The following is a 25,979-nucleotide window of genomic DNA, read 5'->3' on the forward strand; positions in this document are numbered from 1 at the left end:
GAAATAAGTAAGTATATAAATAAATGCTCACATCTCAGAAAATCAAAATGCAAAACGTTTGTTCTCTCAGGAAAAAAGGTTGTCTGGTATAAGAGGTAATACTGATATCAGAACGTTCAACACTAAGAGGAGTTAAAATTGTGCACCAAGTAATTGTCCACGTATACCACAGCATTAATGTCTCTGCAATACAATTACTTTTGCTAAAACAGACTACTTTTTCTGGAAAAGCATTCTCTCTCGCTATGTACTGAGGAGGGTATTTCCACACAACTTAGCACCGTGAACTTGAGTGCACAGAACAGAGGCAGTGAAAGCATAACAGCTTATGCCCCAAGACATCAGCCAGGATAACGGCAGAACCCTCCTGTGCACATATGTTCTTTCACAGGCTGCACTGTTACAGGAAGAAGCAAAGAGCAGCGATTTCCTTCCAAAAGGTCAGCTGCCTCAGACAGACCAAACAGAAAGCAGTTAATTCTTGCCAACTTCCCCTCCTGCTTCTGCAGCTAGTACGCAAGAGCATTTGGTTTCCAGTAAAGCTCCAAAGAAAAACAAAGCAAATGTGACACCCAGAACTGAGGCAATGTAAAGTGTCTCACTTGACTAAATTAAAGACAATAAGATCACACAGAGTTACACTTTTTAAACGGCAATGGAACCGTTAAGAACTACCAGATTTAATGTGGACTTAATATGAGGAAAAGAACAGACTTGGAACCATCCCAGATTTTATACCAATGCTCCAGAGTTCTCCACCTAAAAATAAAATAGTATTTTGGCTACAATAAATGTGACAACATATAAGCTCCCTAGTTGATTGATATAAAAATAAATCTTTAGCTTTCCTTTTCTCAAACTGAAGTCACATCAGTTGCCAAACATGCTAAGGCAATGGCCAGGTTCAATGCTGACAATCAGCAGAAGCGCATATATGATTACATAGTTTCTTAGATCAGACATGGGGGGAGAAAAGGCTATACGACTAATAACAAAAAGGGGAAGAGGACAGAAAATATGATTTTAAATCCTCTTTAGGTAGTAACCCCTAGCAGTTATGGAGAAAGACTGAATATTAATTCTGTAATTAACTACTGAATAATTAATATTAATGGAATAATAAGACTGAAGTCTTCCCACTCCCAAAGAAACAACACAGCATTCTCATGTAGGCTTCTTTAAATTAAGCAAGCATCCATACTTTCAATCTTCCTAAAGGCAACAAAATTAGACCCTTTTGAGAATAAAAGTGAAGGAGAAGGAAGGAAAAATGAAAACTTCTTTAAGTTTTCTCAACCAGATGGATTCCTGGCTTAACTACCTACGTACAGCCTAGAAGAAAATGTGACGGGTCCTTCGCAAGGGCTCCTACAGCATGTCATAGGTCTCTATGTGGTTTCTACCTCGTTAGTTTCAGATTGTGGTGGCAACGGAGACAGGAGGCTTTTTCTGAGACAAACTCTTGTTCTAAAGATTCTAGGCTTTGATGATGAAGAGAATGTAACCCACTCTTGACAATACCTCGCTTGAAACGAAGACAATTTGGGGTTTAAGGAAAAACTTATTAGTTTGTTACATACGCTATAACCTAACTGCAGTTAGGTTATAAAACTGTTTCATGTTGGAAACAAAAACTGTTTCATGTTGCAACCAAAATAAACTATTAAATTCCCACGCCTTTCCTATACTTAATCATCAAAACTTAAATAATAACAAAGGAATTAGCTTGGGAAAGGAGAAAAAAGAGGGTCCAAGCCATAGGAGTAATAAGAATAATTAACAATAGTAATGGCTAACGTTCAAGGAGCTCTTACTACATTATGCACTGCTGTATGCATATCACATACTCATGACAAACATGAGGCGGTATGATTAGTATCCCCCTCCTATAGATGAAACAGGCTCAAGAGGGAATTTGCCCAAAGTCCTGCGTCAAGCAAGTGAAGGTGCAGGGATTAGCACCTAGGCTGCCCACCTTCGGGGCTCATGCTCTCAATGGTCCACACCTAGCTCCTGACATGATACCTGTGGCCCAAGACTGCTTTATGATAAACACTACAAAATGAATTAACAAAAAGTACAACTCACAAGTAGGTGTGAAAAATTATTTGACAATCCAAAAATGCTTTAAATGGGACTCCCCTTTCCTAAAGGTCAGAGAACATCGAGATGACAAGCCTTCAAACAAATCAAAAGAAGCCATGTTAGGTGTTTGGGGGCTCACCTTCACCCCTCTAACTCAATCAGAAATCAGCTAAAAGCTTCAGATTGTAAAATGGAGTGGGAGGAGAATAACGAGAACTGTTCTGGAGGGGAATAACTTTCCAAAGAGGCCAAAACCTAGATCCTGACCACCTGTGGTCAGAAATTAGCACTGTGACATTTCCTATAAGCAGCAGAGTGGTTACATTTGTTACATGTGTTCCTGAATTCCTCAGTTGGGTTTCCCTTAGATACGTCACCATCCTTCATCAATATTTACCAGAGATCATCCTAAACTCAGGTTTTTTCTGCTGGAAGAAAACATTTCTCATGAAAGGGACAATATCATTAATACAAATGAGACAACAACTAGTGAAATGTTCTAGGAGGTAAGACAGGATCTTAAAAGCTACTGAAGTCAGTTATGTTGGTAACTGTTTACATTGTATCAATAATTAAACATCGACTTACCTAACACTGATGCACACATGAAGTTACAAACAAGGTACAAATGATAAATTCCTGCAATAGTTGACACATGCTAATATGACAAATACAGAAACAATTATGTGAGTGTGCACAGTGCACAATAAATATTAATTCAATGTTAGGAGATCATGTGGGTTCACTAAGCCACGCCATTAAGTAGTAGTTACTCTGATGTGAAAGACAACTTCTGAATTTAATAGTGCTGTGCAATAAATCAAGGGAAAATCTGGGACAAGGACACCTGGCAATTCCATACTCTTATGAAAGGTGCCCCATACAGTCTTCAATAACTCTAGCTGAAAAGAGAATCAACATAATACTTGTATCCTAATGCCTTTTATCATTTTGATCATCCTATTTTTAAAAAGAGGCAATGCTTTATCTCTCTAGAATTAGAATTTACCTTATACTCTGGACATAAGAACCAAGGCAACTTTGAGTTATCTGTTGTTCAACTACTAGACTATATGTTGTCCCAGGGCAGGAACCATGTCTCATTCATTTTGATCTCCTCAATACAGTACATGGTGCATAGTAATCAATAACTGCATGTTAAATATAATTTTTGTAGAATTCTGTGTTACCAGAAAAACCCTAAATTGGGGGAAATGAATAGTAGGTCAGTTATTTCCTTCAGACGTTATTTTTAACACTGTGGAAGTCATTAACTTGAATCCTTATTACGGGAATAATGGGACTGAATCACACTTTATAGAAACTGTGATGGAGGTTTTGACTCATCATTGGTGCTAATCAAGGTAAATATAATCGCAATGTACCATTCCATAAATATCGTGACAAGTTTGTAAAATAGAGCCAACACCTCATTGCAGCAATTTCAAAGAGAATTACATGAAATATGATGGTGCTAATATTAAGCTGAAATTCCAAAGAAAGCTTCTCCTTTATGCAAACCAAACCATTTCTTTCCTTTAATTATGTGTCAAGAAAGAAGTTGAGTATAAACGGAAGGCACAACGTTTATCAACAATTCGTTCCTTCGGTTACCATGCATACTACCAAAGACAATCCAGAAAGGTTTTATTATTATGCCAAAACAAGATGATGAGGCTCTACATCCAGAATGTAGATTAACGTTAGAAGGATGACTCAGGACTAATGGCATCGGTCTGATAGACACTGAACCTATTTTTCAATCTCCTGAGAATTCTTCAACTATAGGACTGAATGCCAACTCAGGAAGATATTTCTGTAAATACAGCCACCTTTGGCTACAGACTATTTTTTATTTAAGATGTATTTCCATGGAGCAAAGTAAATTTAGTAAGTGAAAATATAGTCTTGAATTGCTATGGATGTCCCCTACCCCTGCCAAAAATGACAAGCTGCTTGCTCAAAAGCTGTCACTAATTAGCAGCTGCTGCTGTAAAGAAAACCAAAGTAAGGCCAATAAAAGCATATTGAACTGCAAGAGGGCCCTATGACAAGAAATAGGAAATGCAAAAATCTACTTATGACCAGTAAACTAGAAATACTGGCAATCTAAATTTGGGAGAAGTGGGGGCAGGGCAATAATGGCAACATATAACCATTAATACTTCTTTAAATGTTTATTTATTTACAAGAGACAGAGAGAGAGGGCACACAGAGGAAGGGCAGAGAGAGAGGGGGACAGAGGATCCAAAGTGGGCTTTGCACTGACAGCAGCAAACCCGATGCAGGGCTCGAACTCGTGAACTGTGAGATCATGACCTGAGCCAGAGTCGAATGCTCAACTGACTGGGCCACCCAGGGGCCTCTATATTCATTAATATTTAAACAAGAACTGGAATATTCCCCCAACATCCTGAAAGTCACAGAAATCCCAGAAGACAGTTATTGAATTCCATGACAAATATTTCCACCTTTCTAACAGGAACTAATCTTGGTTTTGGATAATTTCTCATTGTCGATACTTCTGTCTCTGGCATAGTAACACTTGCATTTGCAGATTAAAAAAAAAGTTGAATTTAAAAAATACCTTCCAGGGGCACCTGGCTGGCTCAGTCAGTAGAGCATACAACTCTTGATCGCAGGGTTGTGAGTTCAAGCCCCATGTTGGGTATAGAGATTACTTAAAAATAAAAATTTTAAAGTAAATAAATAATCAAAATGGCTTTCATATTCTAATGGCTTCGGCCCAAACTCCGAAGGTTATGAACCTAACTGGTGACCCTCTATTTTACAAGTCGAGAAAACGGAGTCAAGGATAGCAGAAAAGATCTGCCCAGAGTCAGTGAGCAAGGCATACAGTGGTAGAAAATCTCTTTACTGGCTCTATGTTCTATGTTCTGTTTAGGAGGCTCTAAAACAGTACTACATTAAGATTAAGATCCTACTTAAAATTTAAATTGCACAGGTTGCAGGGCACCTGGTTGGCTCAGTTGGTTAAGCATCCGACTCTGGCTCAGGTCATGATCTCGAGGTTGGTGAGTTCGAGCCCCACATCGGGCTCTGTGCTGACAGCTTGGAGCCTGGAGCCTGCTTCAGATGCTGTGTCTCCCCCTCCCATGCTCATGCTCTGTCTCTCTCTGTCTCTCAATAATAAATACACGTTAAAAATTTAAAAAAATAAATAAAGAAATTGCACAGGTTGCTTTTCAAATCATTCTCCAAGGCTATCCCTCCTCTCTCTTTCTTTCTTTACCCATCAGACAAATATAAATATACTGGGAGCAGTATATTTCTCTTTTCTCTCAACACACCAGGTTCTGTCCTTTAAAAAACTTAGGGATATTTCCTCCTTCAGATTAGTTCCCTTACTCTCTTTCTCCCTCTCCTTCCAGGTAGAATGATAGAAAGCCGTGGACTGTTTTATTTATATTTGGGCCATAGCATCTGCTTGTCTCTGCAGCAACTACTCAGGAAAATAATAATGAAAAAGAAAGAAAAAAGGAAGGAAGGAAGGAAGGAAGGAAGGAAGGAAGGAAGGAAGGAAGGAAGGGAGGGAGGAAGGGAGGGAGGAAGGGAGGAAGGAAGGAAGGAAGGAAAGGAGGAAGGAAGGCATGGAAAGGAAAGGGAGGGAAGGAACGAGACGATATAATGAGAATAGAAAACAGAAAAGAAACAAGTTATGAACATGATTTTTTAATGAAGCAACAATTAAACCTCTCTCAGAGCTGTTGTCCCTTAGAGTTTGTCTTAATGTCGGTATAAACAATTACAACAATGTACCAGTAATTTTCCAGTTCATCATCAGGCTATAAGAAGAGAACACTTTGCTTTATGAAACATGAAGAAAGACTAATCTCTGCTATTACTGTCAGTGCAGGTTTATCAGCAAGCCCTGGAGGAGATAAGCCTACAGACATAAAGATTAGGAATCACATTTTCAAAGCTTTAATAACCCCCTAATGGTATGCAACAAGCTGCTGAATTAAGTTGTCTGGATACTTATTTTGTATGCATCACTGGCTAGGTCTAGGTACAAAGCAAAAACTAAAAACTCAGGGGAAAGACAAAAAAAAAAAAGACACAAAGGGACAAATGTTATATGATTCCACTTATATGAGGTACCTAGAATAGTCAAACTTCTAAAGAAAGTATGTAGAATGGTGGATACTGGGGACTGCAGGAGAAGGGAATGGGGAGTTACTATTTAACGGATACAGTTTCAGTTTGGGATGATGAAAAAGTTCTGGAGATAGACAGTGATAGGTGCATGACAATTGTTGCAAGACAATGTAAATGTACTTAATGGAACTGAACTAGTTAAACCGGTAAATGAAATCCAAAGGAAATATAGGGAATTGGCTTTCCCCTCTCTTGTTTTTCTTCCACAGTAAAAGGCATACACTTTCAGCCCTACTGAGGGCTGAAGCGGTCTCTGGATACACACCCTGTCCATTGAGATTAAAGGGGAATAAATGAAATGGAATTAAGGTATCTTCAACACCAGCCAGTGTTTTTGGCTGTCTACTGTATGTCTACTGTATCTGTCTACTGTAAACAAAAGTGGATCAAACCCCCTCACAGAAACAGTAAGTATTTATAAAGAGCACCTGTTAGATGCCAGGTTCTGTTCTAGGTACTGAGGATACAGCAGTGAAAAAAACAGACATGACTTTTATTAAACTTAGACTCTAGTATCAGATATTAAACACTTGAAAATTCAAATAAACACACACTATGCTATACTTCCTAATTTTGGCTTTTAATTTTTTCCTTTTTTTTTTTTTTTTTTTTCCCGTTGGGTGTAAAGGATACCACCTGACTATTACAAAATCTTACAAGTAAACACTAAAAGTCTGTGTATTCAAACCAACATTTGGGGGAAAGTTTGAAAAGCATCTCTACAAAATCAGATGGAGGTTGAGGACTGGCTTTTGTGAAAGGCCTGGCAATGTGAAAGCAATTTCTGATAAAACCAGGACATCTGTTCATCCCTGTTGAAAGCTGGTCATCTCTACGGAGCTATGTAGTACATGCAAAACAAATCAGGTCTAATAAAGGATTCCACAGTTAAGATCATTTCAGTGTGGTATTAGTCTAGCTTTTTTTCAAGATATTCAGTTTGATATAGAGGATAGCTTTCCTGCCTGATACAATCAAATCAAATCATTTATCTTTCAAAGATGATTTGCAGATTCCATCTCTACAAGGTACTAAAAATATAGGGCAGAGAGTTAAAAACTCCATAGGACTCAAGTTTCTACCTATCAATGCATAGCAGCACAAGATGGCAGGTGAGTAGCAAACACTTCGTTTCTTCTTTTTCCCACGGAATAAAATATAGGTCACATTCTACTAAAATAACAAGTACCATTAGGGTGAAAACCTAGGTATAACAAAAGTATTTTGAATACTTGAAAATGCCCCACCTGTTTCTCAATTCAACACAACAATCTTTTGTGCAACATAATGAGAATGAATTTTATTTTATTTTTATTTTTTTTTTTTATAAATTTTTTTTTCAACGTTTATTTATTTTTGGGACAGAGAGAGACAGAGCATGAACAGGGAAGGGGCAGAGAGAGAGGGAGACACAGAGTCGGAAACAGGCTCCAGGCTCTGAGCCATCAGCCCAGAGCCCGACGCGGGGCTCGAACTCACGGACCGCGAGATCGTGACCTGGCTGAAGTCGGACGCTTAACCGACTGCGCCACCCAGGCGCCCCAGTAGAATGAATTTTAAAACAAAAGAATCAGACTCCCTGAAGCATAACAATTTTTTAAAACTTTCATTTTTAAGGAAATATCTTAAATATTCTAAAATAGGCTGTCATACTTGGAAAAAAGGATTTTTTTCTTTATGGAAATAATCCTCAATTTTATTGAGGAATAATTTATATTCAGTAGACTTTATCAGGATGTTTAAAATATATATATTTAATATAACTAACGTATTTAGACACCAAACTAAAATAAAGGGGTTCCTAAGGCCTACCTAGTAGTAAGAGCTAGAATGTTTTATTAAACATTAAGAAGCCAACTAAGGGGCGCCTGGGTGGCGCAGTCAGTTAAGCGTCCGACTTCAGCCAGGTCACGATCTCGCGGTCTGTGAGTTCGAGCCCCGCGTCGGGCTCTGGGCTGATGGCTCAGAGCCTGGAGCCTGTTTCCGATTCTGTGTCTCCCTCTCTCTCTGCCCCTCCCCCGTTCATGCTCTGTCTCTCTCTGTCCCCAAAATAAATAAACGTTGAAAAAAAAATTAAAAAAAAAAAAAAAGAAGCCAACTAATATGCCTTTGAGGTCAGCCAATATTCAAAGCAACATAGAAGTTCCATCCATTTCTTCAAAGGTTCCTTCTATAATCAGAAATCTAAAAAGATCATTAAGATAAACTAAGTAGAAAAGACTGAAGAATGGAAGGAAGCAGGGCTTAGGCATTACTAGGTTCTAGAATCGATAAAGTCAGCCTTCTGAAGCTCTGTTTGTTCAGTCTTTCACACACAGTTGGAGTTATCATCTCATCTCCAGAGAACAAAAAATTACTCCCCTCCTTAGGTTATCTCCAAAGATTAAACTAACATTGGAGAACTCTCTTTTGAAAGGAAAAAATTTCATCTGTAACCAGAAGATCTCAAATTCCAAGCACCAACTTTATGTACACCAGAAAAATGAATAGTAGCTAAGATCAAAAAATTTTCTTTTCTAGGAAAATTCAGTTTAAACACCACCACCACCACCACCACCACCACCACCACCACACACACACACACACACACACACACACACACACACACACACACACGGAAAACAAAATAATGAAAAACTCTACCTAAAAGTGATTTGATAGCTGAGTTATACCTACAACAGAATGAGCTGTTTTATGTTTTAGTTCCAGGGTTGTAGGGTCATAGAGGTGATGAGACAATTTAGGTCAACGCATCAAAGTTCAATACTCAGGCCCTTACACCTTTCTGTAATAAAAACAACAGGCAACTCCCAACATCTTCCCCATATCCTCTTCCTGATCACCTTACAAATGGACTCATGTTCCAAAACTCATTTGCACATGTGTTGTTTGGAACATGGAACATTTTCCCATAGGGAACAAAGTTATAGTGAGATGAAAAATACCTAGGTAAACCCCAAAACCTCAGTTGATCTACAATCTTAGAAAACTTAGTTACCCTTTATACTTTTGTTTCTGAAGGAAAAGATGTTAAAATTTCTAGTCAGGAATACCATTAAGTAACAAAATAATTCCTCTACCCCTGTCTATTCTCCAGCCCAGCTACCACACAGCACAGACTAGTCTCCTGTTCTCAAAAAAAGAGAAGGACTTCCAGGAGGTAGATAATGCTTCAACCATGCCTCAGGGTAGCAGTTTAACAAAAAGGAAGTGCATATGTGTATGTTTCTGTGTACTTTGGGGTGGGGGTCTGGTAGGAAGTTTTAGGAATACCATCTTCTTCAGGTAAGAATAGCTTCAGTTCCCAGAGGGCACGAGATCCTATTTGTTTTTGTTTTTTAGTTTTTTTTAAGTTTATTTATTGTTGAGACAGAGACAGAGCATGAGGGGGGAAGGGGCAGAGAGAGGGGGGAGACACAGAATCCGAAGCAGGCTCCAGGATCTGAGCTGTCAGCACACAGCCCGATGTGGGGTTTGAATTCACAAACTGTGAGATCATGACCTGAGCTGAAGTCAGATGCTTAACTGACTGTGCCATCCAGGTGCCCCAATTTCTTTTTTTTAACGTTTATTTATTTTTGAGAGAGAGAGAGAGTGTGCAAGTGGGGGAGGAGCAGAGAAAGGGGGTCAGAGGATCCGAAGCGGGGTCTGCACTGACAGCAGAGGGCTGGTGTGGGGCTTGAATTCACAAACTGTGAGATCATGACCTGAGCTGAAGTCGTCAGACGCTTAACCATCTGAGCCACCCAGGCGCCCCAGCAAACCTAAGCTTTTAAGTTAAATTAAAAAAACAAAGTTTTACTATACTTACTGAAATGTCAGAATGAAATTACACTATTTGAGTTGAGTGGACAAAGTATTGTTTTTAAAAAATTACTTTTCTGTTACCATCTCTGTAGGAAGATAGGTTTAAGACTAAATCTAGTGTTATCTTTAATGGAACTACTGGTGATTATCTACCATCTACTCAAAGAATGTGAAATTCACTTTGAGTCAGATTAAAAATCTGTCCTAATGCATATTTTAAAGGAGGTCCAGGGGCACCTGGGTGGCTCAGTTGGCTAAGCATCCGATTCTTGATTTTAGCTCAGGTCATGATCTCACAGTTCATGGGATAGAACCCCACGTTGGGCCTGCACCGACAGTGTGGAGCCTGCATGGGAGTCTCTCTCTGCCCCTCCCCCGCATTCTCTCATTCTCTCTCTAAAAATAAATAAACATTAAAAAAAAAAAAAACTTAAAAAAAAAAAAAAGAACAAAGAAGTCCATGAAAATTCTCACCTGACTTCTCTGAAAAAAAATGTAATGATCCAAATAAAATGTCCAATAATTACAACAATGTGGTATATGCAGAGACAAACTGATCTCTGGAACAGGAGAGAGAAGCAATGGATCTGAACAGATATAAGAACTTAGAATATATGATAAGCATGTGCTTTATCAGTAGAGAAAGAAGGAGCTGATGGGAAATGGTGGATTTTTTTCTTTTGATAATTGGCCAGATATTTGGAACTGATTTAGGTTAAAATTGTTAATACATGTAAAACATTTAGCTCAGTGCTTGGCACATGGTGAGTGACCACTAAATATACTATTTTCAGGAAAACAAAGCTACAATTCCCACCCCGCTTCTTACAGAGAAATAGGTTCCAGATGGATGGAGAAACTTTATGCAAAAAAAAAAAAACCAAAAACCAAAAACAAAAACCAAACCCAGAACCACACAACATTCTAAAAGAAAATACAAATGAAAATTTTATAATCTCTCAGTAGAGATGGTTTTTCTAAGCATGTCTTAATAACCAGATCAGAGAAGAAAAAGCTGTTAGACAACATAAAAATTTAACATTTTGTACTGCAAAAAAATACTATACAAAGTTGAAAGCCAAGAAGAGAAAAAACTGGGAGGAAATTATTTGTAATATGCAAGACAGAAAGATCTTTGGGAAAACTCAAACAGCTATATAGAAAAACAGGCTAATTATTTACAAGGGCAAATCACAGGGGCTCTTGGGTGGCTCAGTCTGTTAGGCATCTGACTCTTGGTTTTGGCTCAGGTAATGATCTCATGGTTTGTGGGATTGAGGCCTATGTTGGGATTTATGCTGACAGCACAAAGCCTGTTTGGGATTCTCTCTCCTCTCTCTGCCCCCCCCCCCCCCCCCCATAAATAAACGTTAAAAAAAAAAAGGCAAATCACAAAGAAACAAAGTGGCCAATAAACATGTGAAGCACTATCTAACCTTGCTGGAAATCAAAGAAATACAAATATGAGAGACTAGCAAAGATATGAAGGTTACCAACGCTCAGTTATGGAAGATGTAGGGAAATGGCCATCCCCTTCATGAACTAGTTTTTGTTAGGCATGTTGACTGGGGTGGTCTTTTGGGAGGGTGGTTTGGCACTATCTATGCAGAGAGCTCAGCAACTCCACTTGTAGAACTTACATTAAGAGGATGGTACAGTAAATGCAAAAAACACACTCAGACTAAGAATCTGCACCACACTGTTGTCTATAAAAGAGAAAAACTGGAAACAACTTAAGTATCTTTTTTTTTTTTTTGAGAGAGAGAGAGAGAGAGAGAGAGAGAGAGAATGAGAATGCACGCAAGCAAGCAGGGGAGAGTCAGAGGGAGAGACAGAGAATCTCCAGCAGGCTCATGACCAGCACAGAGCCTGACATGGGCTTGATCCCATGACCGTGTGATCATGGCCTGAGCCAAAATCAAGAGTCCAACGCTTAACCAACTCAGCACCCAGGTGTCCCCAACTTAAATATCCATGAATAGATATTAGTGGATTAACTAAATTATGCTGGGGCTATCCAATGGAATACAGACCTTTAAAATGTTGAAGTAGATTGATATTTATTGAGTTCCTGGGGGAAAATAAGTCCCTCTTGAGTCCCCAGGTAACAAGATCAGACTAGAGGTTTCTAAGTCAGTCCACATTTTATAAATTTAGATCATCTATCTCTTCTCCATATGTGTCCACCTCCACCACCTGTGTTAATGGAGGGCTGGTTGTTTGTTTATATTAGGGGCTTGTAGCCTAAGTCCATGGACCTCTTGAAATGTATGCAAAATTTTATGTTTATGTGTATTTTACTGGGAAGAGAGTCAATGGTTGCATTAGAGTCTCAAAAGGTCCCCTAATCCCCAAATGGTTAAGAATCTCTGGCAAATATAGTTTAATGGGGTATCTTGTCTAATTTTGCCTTAAAAGCATATGTGATTATACAGCCCATTCATTTACCAGTCAACAAATATTCACTAAGTTTTATCCTGATTGGTAGCCCAATTACTGGAAAATTTTGGAATAAATTTCTTTACTCACTTTGGAAGTGTATTTATTTTTATTTATTTTATTTTAGAGAGAGAGAGAGTATGCATGAACAGGGGAGGGGGGAGAGGGGGAGGGAGAGGAGGAGGGAGAGAGACAAATATACAGAGAGAATCCTAAACAGACTCTATGCTCAACACAGAGCCTGATGCAGGGCTCGATCCCAAGACCCTGGGATTATGACCTGAGCTGAAATCAACAGTCAGACACTCAACTGACTGAGCTAGCTACTCCAGTCGCCCCAGAAGTGTTTTTAAATACACAGATGTACACAACCTCAAAAAGCCCTCTGTGGGAATGCAAACTGGTGCAGCCACTCTGGAAAACAGTATGGAGGTTCCTCAAAAAATTAAAAATAGAACTACCCTACAACCCAGCAATTGCACTACTAGGCATTTATCCAAGGGATACAGGTGTGCTGTTTCGAAGGGGCACATGCACCTCAATGTTTACAGCAGCACTATCAACGATAGCCAAAGTGTGGAAAGAGCCCAAATGTCCATTGATGGATGAATGGATAAAGAAGATGTGGTATATATACATACAATGGAGTATTACTCAGCAATCAAAAGGAATGAAATCTTGCCATTTGCAACTACACAGATGGAACTGGAGGGTACTATGCTAAGTGACATTAGTCTGAGAAAGACAAATATCCTATGACTTCACTCATGAGGACTTTAAGATACAAAACAGATGAACATAAGGGAAGGGAAGTAAAAATAATATAAAAACAGGGAAGGGGACAAAACATAAGAGACTTAAATATAGAGAACAAACAGGGTTGCTAGAGGGGTTGTGGGAGGGGGGATGGGCTAAATGGGTAAGAGGCATTAAGGAATCTGCTCCTGAAATCATTGTTGCACCATATGCTAACTTGGATGTAAAGTAAAAAATAAATTATTGATTTAAAAAAAAGCCCTCTGGCAGCTAAGAGACAAAAAGCAGATTACAGAGTTTCAAACAAAATTATAATGTTAACTTCTGAAGGAAGTAATTTTTCTACAGACTTTTGAATCTTACATATATTTGAACTCCATTAGAGAGGTAACCGTAAGACTTACAGACTTGGAAAAGAAGTCTTTGTGAGGATAACCAAGCTCTCAAAATCAGATAAAGACTAGAACACAATCAAGTATCTAGTTCTAAATGAAGAAAGCAATGAATCATTTTGTATATTAATATTCAAATATATTCTACAATTTACTGATCCCATATTATAAAATATATATGCTAAATTTGAGGCCCTAAATTTATAGGATTTTCAAAATATCTCATGATTTGGTAAAAGTGATTCAGGTACATAAAAGAAGAAAGAGAATTATTCTAACTGGTCATAATAATATCACAGTGATAAAACAGATTACAGAGAAAATCAGCAATGATAAATGAACTGAAGCCAAAGGAAAACATAGTTTTGGGTTAAATAAGATTGATCACATTTTCAGGAGGCAGAGGAGGTAAGAATAAGCAAAAAGGAACCATAATATCAACAGGATCTATTTATGAAGGCATATTGAGCAATATGTTTATGGTTTTATCTTTAATACACAAAAATATTTATTTGTCTTTATACATTTGAACTAACTACTTATGGATTTAGGTTTAAAACGCACTAAAAAGTACTATATGATTTCTTTTATGTTTTAGTTTTCTCAAAACTGACTTAAAGTTCTGTCACAGCAAGTTCCATTATGATAAATTACAAGGCACAATCCAGGTGAAGTAAGATTTTTACCAAGTTGTATTATACATAAAGTAAGTAAGTTGGGGGCACCTGGCTGGCTCAGTTGGTAGAGTGTGCAACTCTTGAAATTGAGGTTGTGAGTTCAAGCCCCACGTTGGATGTAGAGATTACTTAAAAAAATTTTTTTTAATTAAAAAAATAAAAAAATAAGTAGGTCATCTTCTAGGCTTATTATATATAAGCCTAGAATATATATATACATATATATGTATATGTATGTGTGTGTATATGTATATATATTATACATATATAATATATATACATATACACACATATACCTATTGTATATACATACATATATGTACATATATGTATACAGCCTTAAAAATCATATATAATCTTTAAAAATCATATATATGTGCATATATATGTACATATACAATCATATATAACCTTAAAAATTATATATATGTACATATATATAATTTTTTAAGATTGTAATATTATTTGCTGCAAAAGTGCTAAGACCTAAATACTTGTACTCCAGAATTCTCCTAAAACATCAAGTTGTAACTTATTTTCATCTTTCTTCTTTAAACTTCTTAAAATGTTAAAATGCTTTTAAACACTAAATTTAATTACAAAGAAACTACTTAATGTGAATTTAATTAAGGCAGAACACAAGTCTCTTGTATTAGCAATGACATATACCCAAGAGAAAGTATCTTTCACTAGAGATTTCCTTTACCAGATACTCCCAAATGAACACATAATAAACATTTAGAGAAGTCATTAAGCATGACTAATGGAATTACAAGGACAAAAATCCATAAACCTAGCAATCTTTGTAGGTATCATCATGACAGAAAAAGCAACACAAAAGCAAATACAGAAAATATACTGAAATAATACAATGTTTAGGGTCACCAGAACTTAAAATAAACTAGACCTAAATTTTTTTTTCAAATGTTGAAAAAAAACAAACACATCTTCAATATGAAATGAGTAGTAACTTAGTAGAGCTCATACACAGGTAAAGCAATATAATCTCTTTATCACATTTATAAAACAATATAATTCACCATCAGCTTATATATAAAAATATGGACCATTCCGAAGTATAGGAAATAACTCAGTCCTCAAGTCAAATTATTTTAACTCTGAAAACATTAAATGTAATTAGAATGATTTTAATACAGTTCTTCAACAAAAGATGTCATAAACCATACCAAATAAGTATACTATGCCAAATATTTAACACAAACATCACAAACTACGTATTTTCTGCTCCTAAAAAGGAAATACTAACTGAAAATAAAACAAGTTTCTCATTCTAAATCAACACACAAAATTCATTTTATTTTATTTTATTTTTTAAATTTTTTTTTCCAACGTTTATTTATTTTTGGGACATAGAGAGACAGAGGATGAACGGGCGAGGGGCAGAGAGAGAGGGAGGGAGACACAGAATCGGAAACAGGCTCCAGGCTCTGAGCCATCAGCCCAGAGCCCGACGCGGGGCTCGAACTCACGGACCGCGAGATCGTGACCTGGCTGAAGTCGGACGCTTAACCGACTGCGCCACCCAGGCGCCCCACAAAATTCATTTTAAAAATAACTTTTTCCTCTAGCTTTATTGAGATATAACTGACATAAAACATCATGTAAGTTTAAGGTACACAATGTAATAATGTGATACACATATATATTGCAAAATGATTGTCAAAATAAGGTTGGTTAACCGATCCAACACCTCACATAGTTACAACTTGTATATGTGTGCCTGTGTGGTAAGAACTTTTAAAATCTCTCTTAGCAACTTTAAAATACACAATACAGTTAACTATAGCCATCATGCTGTACATTACATACTCAGAACTTACTCATCTTATAACTGGAAGTTTGTACCCTTTGGCCACTTTCACATAGTCCTCTGCCCCCTGCCTCTGGCAACCACCCATCTGCTTTTTTTTTTTTTAATGAGTTTGATATTTTTAGATTCCACACATCAGGGAGAACATACAGCATTTGTCTTTGTCTGACTTATTTCACTTAGCGTAATGTTCTCCAGATTCATCCATGTTGTCATGAATGGCAATGAAAGATTTCCTTCTTTTTTGTGGCCAAATAATATTCCATTATACATATTTCTCTCATATTTTCTTTACCATTCATTAAAACTAACATTTTTTCTTGACTACAAAGTATTCCCTGTTCATTATTGTTTATTACAGAAAAACAGGAAGATACTAGAAACCACACAATACACACACTCAGAATCCTAGAACCCAGAATAATTTTTTAACGCCTACACTTTTTTCCAAGTACAACTTGTATGCGATTGTTTTGCAATTTGCCTTTTCATTTAGTAATATATTGTAAACTTTACCTAAGTCATTAAATATTGTTGTATAACATGACTTGAAATAGCTAAATAGTATTTCATTATATAAGATATCCTTCAATTTAGTTAATTAATCCTCTAATGCTGAACACTGTAGTTGTTTCCAATTTGTTGTTATTTTCAATAACACTATGAGGAACATCCTTATATAGTAATCTTTGCACATATTTCAGATTATGTTATCTAAATGGAACTGTTAGGTCAAAGGATATGTACACTTTTAAGGCTTTCAATACATGTATATATATCAAACTGCTCTTCAAAAAAAGCACCAATTTACATCTGACCAACAAATATGAAGGTACTAGTTTCTCCACATTCCCAAGCAACATGGCTTTTATTTCTTCGATATTTTAGTTTTGTAAATCTGTTAACTGGAAAAGTCATGTCATTGTTTTTATTTGCATTTCTTGATCTCTAGTGCAGAACATAATTCTATATGAACACTGACCATTTGTATCTCTTCTTTTTTCATTTTCTCTTTGGGAGATCATCTTTTTTCTTATTTTTTTTATAGTATTTAAAAAAATTATTTTTGAAAGAGAGACAGACAGACAGACAGACAGAGTGTGAGCTGGGGAGGGGCAGAGTGAGAGGGAGACAAAATTCCAAAGCAGGCTCCAGGATCTGAGCTGTCAGCACAGAGCTCAATGTGGGGCTCGAACTCACGAACCATGAGATGGTGACCTGAGCTGAAGTCGGACGCTCAACCGACTGAACCAACCAGGCATCCCAACTTTTTTTCTTACTTTTGGTATATAGCCTTTATATATAATAATATTAACTCATAACCTTTTGTCATATATGTTTACAGTGTTTTTCTTATTTTGTCATTTATCTTTGGCTTCTGGCATTTTTTTTCATATAAGAAAGTTTTTAATATTTATGCACTTATGTATTTTTTTCCTTTCATGAGTTATTCCATAAAAGCCACAAGGTTGGTATCTCTTATGTTTGCCTTTTTCAAATTTACCAATAGAACAGGAACATAATGCTAAGTTCTTTTCAAACTAGATCTCTCACATTTGGGTAATAAAATTCAAAACCATAAATTTTGACAATGTCACATTTCTAGGACAAAATTTAAAATGTGTGCTTAAGGTAATAACTTACTTAAGGACCCATTCCTTTCAAATTATGTGCTCTGCTCTGGTATTGCAAAATCAAGAAATCATGCTTCATCACCAACTCAGCATGTAAGTTGTAGCCATGTCATTCAGGAAGCCAAATATTTTCTATTTTGTTTTAATACCTTCAACAGTTAAGGGGGAAGGTAAATCTATACACATGACAATGAATTTAGTGTTTTAACTTGGTATTTAAACTCGTTACAAGATAAACTCATCCTTAAAATATGCTTAGGATATATATGTTTCAGGGTTTCCATATATCATTACAAAATGGAAACAGTAACAACAACACGAAAAGAAGGAATATGTGCGTTGCATCTCTAGGTATTAGACCTTCCATACCTTTTGGAATAAGGCTCTATTATGTCCAATTTTCACTATAATTCTCCCTCACTTTCTACCAGAAACAGATCATAAATTGTGAAAACATAAATCCACAAGGTGGATCGTCTCATTTTATAAAGAGCTGTATAATGCTGTAGATCTCTAGTTTGCTATTTTTCTCAAGCCTAAAAGATTACCAATATATTTTAGATACATGAAGCAAAACAAAAACATAGAATTAACATTATTTCTGAGAGAATGGTTTACCTAGTTCAAACTACAAATGACTGTATTATAGAATGCTGTATTACAAACCTGATAAATTCTAATTTTTAGTACTTTAACAGATTAAGGGCTCAACAGTTTCTATTTATAAATGGTACAATGACATTTGTGAATGTAGCTTATTTAAAACATTTTCCCCAGGTTGAATTTTTAAGTCCCATTCTTCATAAAAACATAACGATCTGCACAGGTTACAGGCTCTGAATTTTAGACAACACAAAATAGTTTTTTCACAAACTTTCTAATTTACTCTCACCTAAAGGCTGGAAAACCCCACTGAAGGTTTTTAAAAACTCACCAGACATAGAGAAAAAAAAAAACTGCTTTAATTGTAGGATCTCACTGACACAAACATAAGGAAATTCTGAGTTATAGATACTTCACATTAAGCTTTTTCCACTGACATTGTAACTTCTGTCAACATTCAAAGAAAATTCAACCCTGGTCAAAGGTGACAGTTTGACAATCCTGGAAGACAACATCCTCTGTTTATTTGAATAAGTTTATACTCTCTGCTCAGGGAATTGAAGTTTTTCTCCTCCCTGACTTGACCTCTCAAATTCAAATCAGCACACTTTAGGGTAATAAATTTTGGCCCCAAAATTTAACTTTACAATCTACCTCCAAGGAAAAATGCTGAGACCATCACATATAAAATAGCATACATTTCTGAGACTAGTTTCCAATGGCCTTTGCATAGCTCTAAAACACAGAATAATTGCTTTGGTTGCCTTAAAAATTAACTTCCCAAATTAAAACTCTTTAGTCCTTCTATCTCAGAAATCACAATTAGTAACTCTAAAAAGCTTCAATAAAACAGGAAGAGGGCTGCAAACCCCTTCAAAATAAAGTTGTAAGTAAAATGAGCTGGATACTTGCATTTTCAGTCAACAAACACATGTTACATGCTAAACTGGCATAAATGATCCTTTTGTTTGTAATGAGAGGCCAAGGAGATAGCTTACAGCTCTTCTCCCATGATGTATATGGTAATGTTAGTGGAAGAACAACAAAGGAAATTTATAGTTAGAATTAAGACCTTCTCTGTTTTTACATAATTTCCACTAGGATTATATACATTAGTTGGAAAAATACTTACAATTACCTTCATAAACTTTAAAAATTTCTAAATACATATAATTTTTTTTCTATTAAAAACAAACAAGAGTCCATTTGCGAACACAAATAAAGAAACAGAAGTCTCAAAGAAACCAAATGTCCTTTTGCAGTGCAGTGGTCAGGAACACAGTCTCTGGAATCAGCTTGGTCTGGGTCTGGATCCAGCTCTGCCATTATTACTAGCAATGTGACCTTGGACAAGTTACTCAACTTCTCTGTTGCCACTTCTTCATCTTTCATCTGAAAATAATACCCTCCCTCTGAAGATCATGAGTTAAAACATGGCAAGAGCTTATAATAGTCTCTGCTTGGCACACTGTAAATGGACAATGTCAGGTATCATTTTTATTATCTTTCTACTTTTAAGTTTTAGACCTAATTTGAAGTACTTTTTAACTAATTTTCTGATCACTTTTTTTTTTCCAACGTTTTTATTTATTTTTGGGACAGAGAGAGACAGAGCATGAACGGGGGGAGGGGCAGAGAGAGAGGGAGACACAGAATCGGAAACAGGCTCCAGGCTCTGAGCCATCAGCCCAGAGCCTGACGCGGGGCTCGAACTCCCGGACCGCGAGATCGTGACCTGGCTGAAGTCGGACGCTTAACCGACTGCGCCACCCAGGCGCCCCTCTGATCACTTTTTGAAAGAGGGCATAATTATTATATAGATAACTAGTACATCTTCCCAGATGAGCCCATGGTAGGTCGAGCTATAGCCCACAGTGGTAAATAGTTGTTTTTAATACAAACCATGGATGTGGCTGTTATTAGTAACTCTGGCTTGATCTCCCATATGCAGAAAAAAATCCCCTACAAGGGGAAAACAAGCAGTATTAGAAAATACTTGGGTTTGTCCTACACCATTGCAGGGTAAAGCCAAATTCACTTTACTAGCCTGATGGGCATTGAAAATATTAGTCATCGGAGCGCCTGGGTGGCTCAGTTGGTTAAATATCCGACTTTGGCTCAGGTCATGATCCCACGGTTCATGAGTTCGAGCCCTGTGTGGGGGGCTCTGTGCTGAGAGCTCAGAGCTTAGAGTCTGCTTTGGAATTTGTGTCTCCCTCTCTCTCTGCCTCTCTCTCTCTCTCTCTCTCTCTCTCTACCTCTCTCTCTCTCTCTCTCTGCTTCTCTCTCTTTCTGCCTCTCTCTCAAAAATAAATAAAACATAAAAAGAAGAAAAAAAAAGAAAATATTAGTCATCAAATTAATCCCAACAAATAACAATAATTGATTGGCTCATTGATGTATTTCCCCTTGTCTTCCCCAACATTTCTCTAACTAGTCAGAAAGGAAAGTTTTCATATTTTCTGAGAATCTCATTACTGCTCTCAAACCATACTCTATATCTTAGTAGAATTTAAAAAATGAGTCAGCACAAGCACCTCAAAAAACTAGCAGTGCATAGAATGTGGAGATATTTCTCTTCATAACAGAAATCTGTAAAACATTTAAAAAAAAAAAAGAGTTAGAGTGCCAAAAGCAATGGAAGAATAAATGGAGGGTGAGTGTTGGAATAGATCTTGCAAGCTAGCTTCCAAAAGATAAATGTTATGAATCAATATATGTATTTTTCATCTTAAAAGTATTATAATACATGGGAAATAGATGTAATTGTTACAAATAAATCCAGGGAAGAAAATATCCAGTGTGTGACAAATTATTACTCTCCTTTACTGAATATGGGGGGGGGGGGGAGGAGTGGGAGGTCAAGACACTCTGTATTAAACTCGACTACAAAGTGCACTATGCATAACTGTGCAACATGCTAATGCAGTACTGCCTTCAGTAATGTGATCCAAAATAAAATTTAGGAGAGATAAACTGTCCCTAAACTGCAAACATGTTTGAATCCCAATTTAATTAGGAGTCTATTTAGTCATTTATACTTCTTAGAATAAAGTTAGTTGAGGGTCAGGAAAAGGCCACTTGCTTTAATCACTGGAACAATACTATATGTACTTCTTTCAAGGATGTACTTCTCAAGGCTCCACATAACTTGTATTCCAACATTTATATTAAAGGTGACATACTGTGTAAAAATTATCTGGGAGGGTCAAGGAAGAGTTTTATGGCTGAGGGTGATTTCTCCTAAGTTCTATTACCATACCCTAAATTTGTCCTAATTCTTATTTAAATTCTCCATGACATTCTGTACGACTTAAGTTGGTCAGAAAAACTGCTATAGTCACTAGTTAATAGGCGGGTTCTATATTACATAAGCCCAAGGCAACCCCTCTTTAAAACTCTGACCTTTAAGACTCCACAGAACACATTTCAACTCTTAGTACTATACATTATGTAGGTACCTGGAAGGAAATGGATAGCTACAGCCCCATTTTTCTGTTCATTGCACCTTTGTTGTAGTAAGAGCCCTTCAGTTGGGAAAAGATTCAGGAATGTCCTGCCTTCCCAACTGGGTATTTAGTCTGAGTTCGGTAAGGGAGTCATAAAGCAGTACAATGGACAAAGATAACCACATGGCATCTGATGCTTTATATGTTTAAAATAAAAATGTGACACTACAAGAAAGTCAATATGTGGACCTAATTTTGAAAATACAAACAGGAAGCACCCCCACCCCAATATTACCATTAAAAAAAAAAAAAAAAAGGAAACCAAACCTCAAAGATACCTTCCAAGGAAGTCATGGGTGTGACCAAAACTAACAAAAGTAATAAACGTCATCTAAAACCCTGAAAACACCAAAAGTGAGGGTATTTAACCACCTAAAAATCTAACTCCTGTAAAGTACTCCTCTCTTTGATCAGTAAAAATAGCATAGATTTACATACATAAAGTCTTCTCCAAACTGGCTTAAGTGTTTCAGTAACAGGATCATCATAAGAAGAAAACATCCGATGTCAATATTCTACTTAAAATAAAGACAGAATTATTAAAAATGAATATAATTTTTTAAAAAAGTTTTTACCACTGTGATACTCATGACTTAAACGTACAGAAAACTGTCTGATCAATGGAAACTAGATTGTTAAATTTGACTTTCTTATTCCCAGAAATAAGCATAAAACTGTTGTGTTTCCAACATTGCAGGGGAAAAAATACTTCTGATTTTAGAACATTTCTATTAACAAAGCCAAGACTTAAAGAATTTTTTTTTCCTTTAACCACTACACAAACTTGGGGACAGTGACACTTGAGAGCTAACTTTTCAAGATAATTTTTATTAAGTTCCGGAGTCAAAGTATTCTGCCACTTTATTATGAACTCAGTAACCTGGAACTGTCAAATTAACTTGTTAAAAGAATGAGTTTCAAATACTCAAAACAAGTTAATAAAAACTGGAAGTTTTTTGCTTCCTTTTTTTTGTAGGAATAATGCGGTAATCTACTACACTCTAATAGAAGGGGAAAAAATGTCTCACTTGGCAGGTAGCACATCCAGAGATCTGTGAATACTTTTATGAGATACATACATGTTTACAGGGCAGTAGTAAGATTCCTTTGATTCTACCTTCAACCTGCAATCTAATCTTGCATGTGCTATTTACCTATTTATAACATATTCCTTTTACAAGACTGCTTCTATCACCTACCTACATAAAAACAAGCCAAATGAACCACCACACGCACGTTCAGAAATATAAACCTAACACAAATCACAAATAACTTGAAAACCAACACTAACATGACTTGAAAAACTTGACATAAGTACCAAAAGAGCAATAATGACACCCTTTGCTAGTCTTGATGTGGTTTTTGTATATGTAAAGAACATTTTAAAAAATCAATTGAGAGCAAGCAAATGAAGATGAAATGAGAAGTTGGGGCACAATAGGAAGTGCTGACCAAAATATTTATGTTGTAACACTTCAACGTTTATTTATTTTTGGGACAGAGAGAGACAGAGCATGAACGGGGGAGGGGCAGAGAGAGAGGGAGACACAGAATCAGAAACAGGCTCCAGGCTCTGAGCCATCAGCCCAGAGCCCGACGCGGGGCTTGAACTCACGGACCGCGAGATCGTGACCTGGTTGAAGTCGGACACTCAACCGACTGCGCCACCCAGGTGCCTCTATGTTGTAACACTTCAAACAATGATAGCACTTCCCCCCCCCCCCACCTTCTATCACATATATCACGGAGTACCCATTGAAGAAATACATCCACCTTAAATTTCTTAATACAATCCATATTAATATCCTGTTGGCAAAAACATGAATGCTGAAAAGGCCAGGACTAGGGAGAAGGTGGGATAATTTATTGAGTTGGATATACAGCAAAGATTTTATGTAGTTCAGCTCCAAGTTATGCAATAACCAAACTGCTAGTGATAGAAATCAACTTTTTTTTTTTTTGCTTCTGAGGTTTTGCTTTTTTGAAAAAAGATCTCTCCATTCCTTCCCTGTATCTCAACCAGGTGCTTGAAATTTTCATCTTCCTAAGGCTACGGAACACAAGCAATCTACTAGATAACGCTTACCTGACCAAAGGTGTGGTGGTGTTTTTTTGTTTTTTGTTTTTTTTTTTTAATTTTTTTTTCCACGTTTATTTATTTTTGGGACAGAGAGAGACAGAGCATGAATGGGGGAGGGGCAGAGAGAGAGGGAGACACAGAATCGGAAACAGGCTCCAGGCTCTGAGCCATCAGCCCAGAGCCTGACGCGGGGCTCGAACTCACGGACCGCGAGATCGTGACCTGGCTGAAGTCGGACGCTCAACCGACTGCGCCACCCAGGCGCCCCAGTGGTGTTTTAATTGAACGTGACAGACATCACAAATTGTCTCATGGTAAATTTTTCTTAAAATTGGCAGCCCCTTCTCCCATTTATACTATCAATTCTAACAACTGTAATCTTCCATGAGATGGAAATTGGTACCAAAACAAATAAAAAACCCAAAGCCTTGATATAAAGTCAGTCAATAGGATTCCACCATGTGAAATGATCAGAACTGATCCAATGTTCACGGTGTTCCGACATAAAATTAGAAAAATGTGAAAGGTACACAAAATAAAATGCATTGTTTTCTAACAGCCATTAAATATAAACAATATAATATAAACAAATGAACCATAACAGAAGAATGTTGAAGAAAGAGGCAAAATTATATTATCTTCATCGAACAATAACAGAATTATTTGAGGTAATATACACAACAGCTGAAAGCTTATTATGGCCCAGGCAGCTATCCAACCACTTTGGAAACCTAAGATATCAGTGGATGAGAAACATCATTTGAAGACTGAGAAAATGACATAAAGCTCAGTTTAATAATTTGGTGACACACGGCCCTTTCAAGGGGCATTTCCCAAGGACATTCCAGAGACAATTAATGGAACTGTATTTAGGCAAAAATCCACTACTCCACAGGGTTTGGGGCAGAGCACTGATCTAAGAGTCCTCAGACCGACATTTCAGTCCCAGGACGACTGAACGGCTGCGTGAACCGAGCAGATCACCTTCTCCATCCACCAGGGGCCTCAGTTTCCTCATTTGTACAATAAAAGAGAGCGCCATCATTGCCAGGGTCCCTTCCAGCTCTTAACATTCCATGACCCACTTTCAGTACTATCTGTTTGATATAAAGGTCTGACAGGAGCATGGGGGACAAGAAGAAAAAGAACTGGGCATGGTTCTCCGGGAAAGAGAGGATCGCTATCTCTTTTTGCCTTTAACATTCTTGTGGTTTTCACTAATCTCATCTTCCTAAAAGCTGACACTTGTTTTTCTTCCTCGCCTTTTCCATCACTGCTGGCTACAAGTGTTTGCAAACGCCTCTTGCTCCACACAAGTTCTTTCCTCTTTGATCAGCGTGACCATCTTGCCAGATTCTTTCAGCCTCAGACCAGCTTTTGTGACACCACGACTCCCCTTCCGACTCTCCATATCTACCCCGACACCAGGCGCACTTTTTTACTCTTTAGCCCTGGCTAGCAAAAAAAAAAAAAAAAAAAAAAAAAAAAGGGCACGCCACATCCCACCGCCACACGCACCAGCCCGGGCCTTGGCGGGTCCTGATGTGGGATCCCGCACCCCAGAGCCGTATGGAAACACTCGTATTTGTTGTCTTGACTCCTTATAAGGCACTGTTCCTCGAGGCTAGGCGAACACCTCCCACCCCACCGGGCACCCCCCGAGCTCATCCCACCCCCGGGAGTCGCAGATCCTTCTTTCGAAAAAGGAGAAAAAGCAAGGGGACGCCAGCGGCTACTTGGCACTGCAACCCGGAGGTGTGAGGTGGCCCACAGCAGCCCCCTCCGCTGGCGGGGGTCGGCGCCGGGGCCCTTCACACGCCCACCCCGACACACGCGCCCGCACGGTCCCCACACTCCACACCCTCGGCCCGCCACCGCCGCGGCACGACGCCCCTCGCGCGCCCCCAGCGCCCTCGCCCCCTGAGCCCCCCGCCCCCGGCGCGCAGTCACCGAGGCCGCCTCCCGGCCCGCGGAGCGATGGCGGCGG

General features: G+C 37.7%; 1 long non-coding RNA gene across 1 annotated transcript; it reads right to left on the minus strand.

Moving 5' to 3' along the window:
* Positions 1–18,740: 18,740 nt before the first annotated feature.
* LOC121045022 (uncharacterized) lies at positions 18,741–20,570 on the minus strand. The gene is made up of 2 exons (XR_005797570.1): positions 20,194–20,570; positions 18,741–19,966 (listed from the first exon to the last, which is right to left on the minus strand). It is a non-coding gene; the product is annotated as an uncharacterized LOC121045022 (long non-coding RNA).
* Between the last annotated feature and the right edge of the window lie 5,409 nt (positions 20,571–25,979).

This window comes from Herpailurus yagouaroundi, unplaced genomic scaffold, assembly GCF_014898765.1.
Source record: "Herpailurus yagouaroundi ecotype Mexico unplaced genomic scaffold, PumYag 189, whole genome shotgun sequence".
Taxonomy (NCBI): Eukaryota; Metazoa; Chordata; class Mammalia; order Carnivora; family Felidae; genus Herpailurus; species Herpailurus yagouaroundi.